This window comes from Myxocyprinus asiaticus, chromosome 29, assembly GCF_019703515.2.
Source record: "Myxocyprinus asiaticus isolate MX2 ecotype Aquarium Trade chromosome 29, UBuf_Myxa_2, whole genome shotgun sequence".
Classification (NCBI taxonomy): domain Eukaryota; kingdom Metazoa; phylum Chordata; class Actinopteri; order Cypriniformes; family Catostomidae; genus Myxocyprinus; species Myxocyprinus asiaticus.
In genome coordinates this window covers 22,222,981-22,229,350 of record NC_059372.1, presented here as the reverse complement: position 1 = coordinate 22,229,350, position 6,370 = coordinate 22,222,981, and the positions used below count along the sequence as shown (strand labels likewise).

At 38.3% G+C, this 6,370-nt stretch overlaps 1 protein-coding gene across 2 annotated transcripts in view; it reads left to right on the top strand.

Moving 5' to 3' along the window:
- The first annotated feature begins 487 nt into the window (after positions 1–487).
- Positions 488–6,370, top strand: part of LOC127420072 (nck-associated protein 5-like) — a 48,822-nt gene continuing 42,939 nt past the window's right edge. For both annotated transcript variants that reach the window (XM_051662031.1, XM_051662030.1), the window contains exon 1: positions 488–663. The gene's annotated coding sequence lies outside the window, so the exon portion shown is untranslated. The remainder of the gene's footprint in view (positions 664–6,370) is intronic.

The following is a 6,370-nucleotide window of genomic DNA, read 5'->3' as shown; positions in this document are numbered from 1 at the left end:
AGAAACCTACAGAAATTAGATAGTCTTCTAAAAATCATTGTTTGTGTAATACAGAAGAAAGAAAGCCATACACATCTGGGGTAACATGAGGGTGAGTAAATGATAAGAGAATTTAAATTTTGGAGTGAACTTTCCATTTAGCCAGGTACAGACGCTACGGATTTGCCACGAAGCACTGAATCGTAGCTAGATCTTGCAGTCTACAAAATATTAAATCTGTATCGCTGGTTAGTCATAAGTCATGATTAATGAAATCACTGCAGATACATAGAGAAGATCTAACTCCATAGAATATTAGTAAAATAAATGGGGCTAGCAAATAAAAAAAGCCTACTTAAGATAAATGTATAATGCTAAGCTGTAACGAGAACCAGGCTTTTGTAAATACGACGTGGAGCACATAAAGATAGGCCCTTTACAAAAAGTGGGGCGGGCAACACAATTTCAAGCCATGACATCACTTTTCTTGCCTAGTGCTTTAACCTAAACACGGGAAGTGAGACGGATGGGAAGAGACAACGATAAAACCTCTAACCGACGGCTGGGAAAACAGATAAACATGTCTACACGCTGCGAATTTAAAAATACAGTCATGGGTATTTCTTAGTAATATTTATCGGGGATATTTTCACACCTTCCGAAGCAACACAAGGATCGCGCGAGGTAAATATCCCTTTTCCCAGCTATCGAGCACAACATTCGGTGTTTAAGTTTCGAAATTGCTGATTTTGCTAAATGTTGCATACCATGCAAATATCTGGATGTTGTTGTGTAATTAATTGTTAATGTAAGTAGGTAAAGGGAAATGGGTGGCATTAGCCATCCGGCTATCTGAGACACCGGTGGGGTTGTAGACTGAGGATGCTTGTGATATCCTGCTTTGCTCAGAAACATTGTACTTGGCTCTTTAAATCATGAGCTCTGCACAATAGAGTGGTTTTAGAAGGTTATATTGTGCCAGTTGTCGATTTATCCTAACATTGAGGGCAATGCACTAAAAATAACAATAATCCGACCTTGTTCTAAGCCTTTACATAGTGATGAGTGGAAACCAGTGCAAATTGTTTCATGTAGTTAAAGGTATAGCCCTTCCCCTTTCTAAAGCAATACGCATAGCAAACGTCTGTTTATGGTCTCAAACTTTGACAACCCTCAGCTTTTGTGTTTACTTGATGAGGACGCAGACTGCATTGTAAAATGGCTAATTTTGGCACGGATCATTCTGCATGAGACCCTAAAACAGCAACTAGTTCAAGAGTAATTGAGGGTAAAAGCATGCCCCAAGCCCCTCCCCTTTAATATTTCACAGATGTTTTTCACATTTGCAGACACAGTTAAGATTTTTATTATTATTATTATTATTTTTATAGCCTACAATTCCCCCAGATTTTTCATTTAGAAAAAGACCATGCAGTAGAGATGTTCTTACATAGTGCATTTGGAATGTTGATGTCTAAACAAACCATTGCACACTACATGAAATAATGTCCCCAAAATAGCTGACAGCAATTGAAAGCAAGATAAACTCCAAATTGCTCTGTAAAACAAATGGCCACAAAGGACATTACAGGCTGCTGGGGAGCTTGCTCCCAGTTTACTGATAGTCATGGTTATGTGGTAATTTTGCAAACTACTCCCATGATCAAAACATTATCTTGGTATAGCTTTTGATCTTTTTGCATACCCGGGGGACATACATTGTCCTTAATGGCAGTCAGATGACACAGGCAGGATCACATTATTGCAGATTCCTAAACACTTGGTTGTATTCAAAATGTTTATGCTGCCAGTTTTCCTTTGCCATTTCTCTCATGTGATGTGCGTAATGGGAAAATTTTTGAATAGGGGCAGTTTATCTATTTTTGTAACCATATTTAAACAGGCTGTGTTGTTTAAAATATATATATATATGCAATATCACACGAGCAAGAGTGCGATATGGGCCTACATCAGCACTGCTGTGATTCGGCCATAGGTAATCACAGCAGTGCTGATTTAGGGCCATATAGCACAATTGCGAGTGTGATATTCCTTATATACAACAGTTCAATGACCAAGTAGATTTGAAAAATTAGGAACAAATGAGTACGCATAAAGAGCGCATTTGTGCATGGAACTACTTTCTTACGCCACAGATCAGAATCTGTCATTGCTGGTTCAAAACAAATGATGTGTCCAAGCCTTCATTAGTAATTCAAATATGTCACTTTAGAACTAGTGTCATGGCTTGGGCTGTTTCTAACAAGTTATTGGAGAAACAAGAATGTATATGTGAGTGAGTGAGTGAGTGAGTGAGAGAGAGAGAAAAAAAAATGGGGTGTGTGTGATCACCTGTTGCCACTCCCAAGCAGAGATGCCTTAGTGTGTTAGTCAGCTTCCTGAAGATAATGTAATTTTGATCAAATACATCTTATTTTCTCAGTGGAAAAGTAGCCGTCCAAGTGTGGGTATTCCACACTATTTCGTGGTAGCTGGTGCGCAAGAGATATTCATTATAGAAACCGCAATCTCCTTATTTTGAACAGTATGTCCTCTCCAGTGTGAAAACTCCAGTCAGAGGTAAGCGCCTTGAGTTTGTGTAATTAATCAGTCTGTTGGGTCTCTCGGCTGTGATGAGCCTTAATGCTGAAGTTGTTAGTTTAAAGCTATTTCCTAGCTTTAGTAATGTAGTAGTAATACGAGCGATCACGTAGTGCTGAAGAATGAAACACTGACTAATGCTGACTCACTTCAGGTCACTTAACTGGCTCATATTACACACATAAATGGCCTTTTGCCGCCAACTGCTGGCTAAAATATGTAATGTAAAGAGACACGTATAGCTCTTAACACATATGCACTGCTCTTACACTTTAGTTTAGAACGGCACGAACACAAGCGGAGTGATACAAACAGTGAAGTGTCGGAGTGCTGATGGTGTGAGACCATCAGTACTCATAGATCGTCTCTCGTCCAATCAGATTCGAGGACCAGAACTAACTGTTGTGTGTGTATACATATATATATATATAATTCATTAAAAGTTTCTCATTTGAGAAATACACCGATCAGCCACAACATTAAAACCACCTGCCTAATATTGTGTAGGTCCCCCTCATGCCGTCAAAACAGCACCAACCCGAATCTCAGAATAGCATTCTGAGATGCTATTCTTCTCACTAAAATTGTACAGAGTGGTTATCTTGAGTTACCATAGACTTTGTCAGTTCGAACCAGTCTGGCCATTCTCTGTTGACCTCTCTCATCAACAAAGCATTTCCATCCCCAGAACTGCTGCTCACTGGATATTTTTTTGTTTTTGGCACTGTTCTGAGTAAACTCTAGAGACTGTTGTGTGTGAAAATCCCAGGAGATCAGCAGTTACAGAAATACTCAAACCAGCCCGTCTGGCACCAACAATCATCCATGCAATTATCTAATCAGCCAATCGTGTGGCAGCAGTGCAGTGCATAAAATCATGCAGATATGGATCAGGAGCTTCAGTTAATGTTCACATCAACCAACAGAATGGGGAAAAAATGTGATCTCAGTGATTTTGACCGTGGCATGATTGTTGGTGCCAGATGGGCTGGTTTGAGTATTTCTGTAACTGCTGATCTCTTGGGATTTTCACGCACAACAACTTTTTTTAATTAATTGCATCTGTTAATGCATTAATTTTGACAGCTCTAATATTTATATATATATTTCTTCAAGACAGATTCTGGACATGCCAATGTGGGTGTAACACACACGCATGCACTGGGTTCCCCTAGGCACTTTGTGTGTGGCAGATTTTCTAATTGGTCTTCACTGTGCCTTGCCATTATAGTCCCATGTCTTTTGACAAAAAACTGACTGGTGCCAATGATTTTTTTGATTTTTTTTATTTTTTATTTTTTTTTATAAAGTAATATGTTGAAATTAGCGACCTAAGGTTTAAATGTGAAATTTCAGTGATTGGTACCCCATTCACCTACATGAAGCATATACTATATATGTTTTCTAATGACATGTACAGAAATGAATAACACTGCACTATTCATTGTAACAAATTCTATTGAATTGAACTGACTGTGCAGGAGTTCCACTGTAGTTGGAGTTCCTGTATATTGTGCCAAAACAGCCAAACAATTTCTGTTGTTTCCATGTGTGTGTACTTTTAAAAGATACTATCAGTCACTGCACTGAAATGTATTTCAACACATTACAACTCCCACATGGCCTGAAGTTGTTAATCTGCTATGTTGTAGCCAACAAACTGTGTCATTCGGTGTTTTTACAGGTTGAGGATCATGATGTTATTTCATGGACTGGAGCCCAGAATGGTTATGTGCTGGCCACCTGATCCTAGTACAAGACAGAAAAGCAGATCAGCTGCTATCACAAAGCAGAGGCACATGAGTCGCATAAAAACAAAACCCCTGTGAAACATCTGATAAAGGCATGAAATCACACAGAGTGCTGTGGGAAAATTTTGAACTGACATCTTTTAGATTTTGCCCCCTACTCTAATGTTTGTTGTTGAAAGGTTTATGTCTCTTGATTGTTATTCTGTAGCTTTAAGGAACCAAAACAGAAAGTAGGGAAGTGGACCCTTCCTTAAATTAAAATTTGAAAGTTATCTGGGCTTTTTTTTTTGTTTTTGTTTTTCACGTTGTTGAGGAGTTTCAGGAATGGTGTTTTTTTTTTTTTTTTTTTTTAAGTTAGATGGGACGGAATAGAACAAAACACAGGTGTTTGGAAACAAATTTAATGTTGAACTGTTGTTAACTTGACATGTATTATGAAAATGCAGAGCTGATTTCATAAAAACATCATCTACAAACACCTGTTGGTTGGTGGGACACCACCTCATTCATCATGTGCATTTGAGTGAGAGATAATGTGCGTGCGTGCAAAAGAAAGAGAGGGTGTGACAGATTTTAAAACTTTCGGAAGTTTGTGTAGCATTACATCATTGCAAGGAACAGTGGTTGGAGAAGTGGATTCTCTCAAAATGTCTAGTTTCTATATGACAATGAAATTATTCAGTTTAAAAATTTTCACCATACGTTCCATTAAAAAAAGCGATTCCACGTACCATACTGTACGTTCCATTTAAAAACAACGGTCCAAATTAATATTTTTTTTATTTTATTACATCTCCATAATATGCCTATTAATAGTTATTGAAGTGAATCAAGCAAGAAAATATATATATTTTTTTCTATCAGCATGGAAACCATCTAGACTAAAGTAAGCTTCTCCCGTCCCACTAACGTTAGTGTTTGGATTTGGGTAGGAGAAACTGACCAGCAGTTACAGAAAAACTTCAACTTTATCACGGAGTGGCAATTGGATGCAATAAGCAGTGAAATACGAGTGAAAATTAAACTAGGATTTTTATAATTCCGTTGATTTTCCGCTCATGCCTTACAAGCAATTTTGGTGGGTGAAAATATGTCACTTGGGAAAGCACTGCCCACTAATGGCCATCCCTGATGACAGTCCTGAATTTTGAAACTACCCTGATCGACTCCAATGGCTGGAGTCAGGAATCAGAGTCGACTCCAAAATACTCGAAATCGAACACCCCTAGTGTTGTGAAAACGTGGCACTAATTTCATGAGATTCACAAAACAATTCAATATTTCAGTATTTACTGAGAAAAAGACAGTAGGGAAGTGAACTTTAAATGTAAAAACCAGACATGTTCTTGTGTTTAAGAAAAGCTAGACAGAGAGCAACAGAATGGTGCAAAATGCAGGTGTATCAAAACAAGTTTTTAAAAACTTAACTTGACAGTATTGTAAAAACGTGGTGCTCAGTTAGCGAGGCACATTGCAATGGTCAAAGATACCCGACTAGCGCATACTTGCATTGAAAAACAATATAAAACTTAGGCAGATGAATGGTTAATGTCTCTTGAATTTTCTTTGCAGTCTTATTCTGCACAGTTTTAAGGAATGACAACAGAAAGTAGGGAAACACAGGACATGTTCTTGTGTTGAAAAAAAGCTAGCAGAATGCAACTGAATGGTGCAAAATGCAGGTGTCTCAAGACAATAGTTCAGTTTTTAAAAGCTGAACTATTTTAACTTAACACCGTGTTGTTAAAATGCATCGCTCAATATATAAAACATTGAAAAGAAGCAAGACTCATTGCAGCGGTCAAAAACAGCCATCGAGTGCATGTTTACATAGAAAAAATATTTAAAAACAGCACAGATGGATGCAAGAACGTGTCCTGTGTGAATGGCCCCTCATCCCCACTCTGCATTCGGTCATCTAGACATGGTTCTCTGAACAATTAGGGCTGAGGCATGAAATTGGACCTTTGGCAATGCCTGCTTGGCTCTGTTCTTCGAGAGCCTCCATATTACCGGGCAGCCTGATTGGGGCCCAGTAG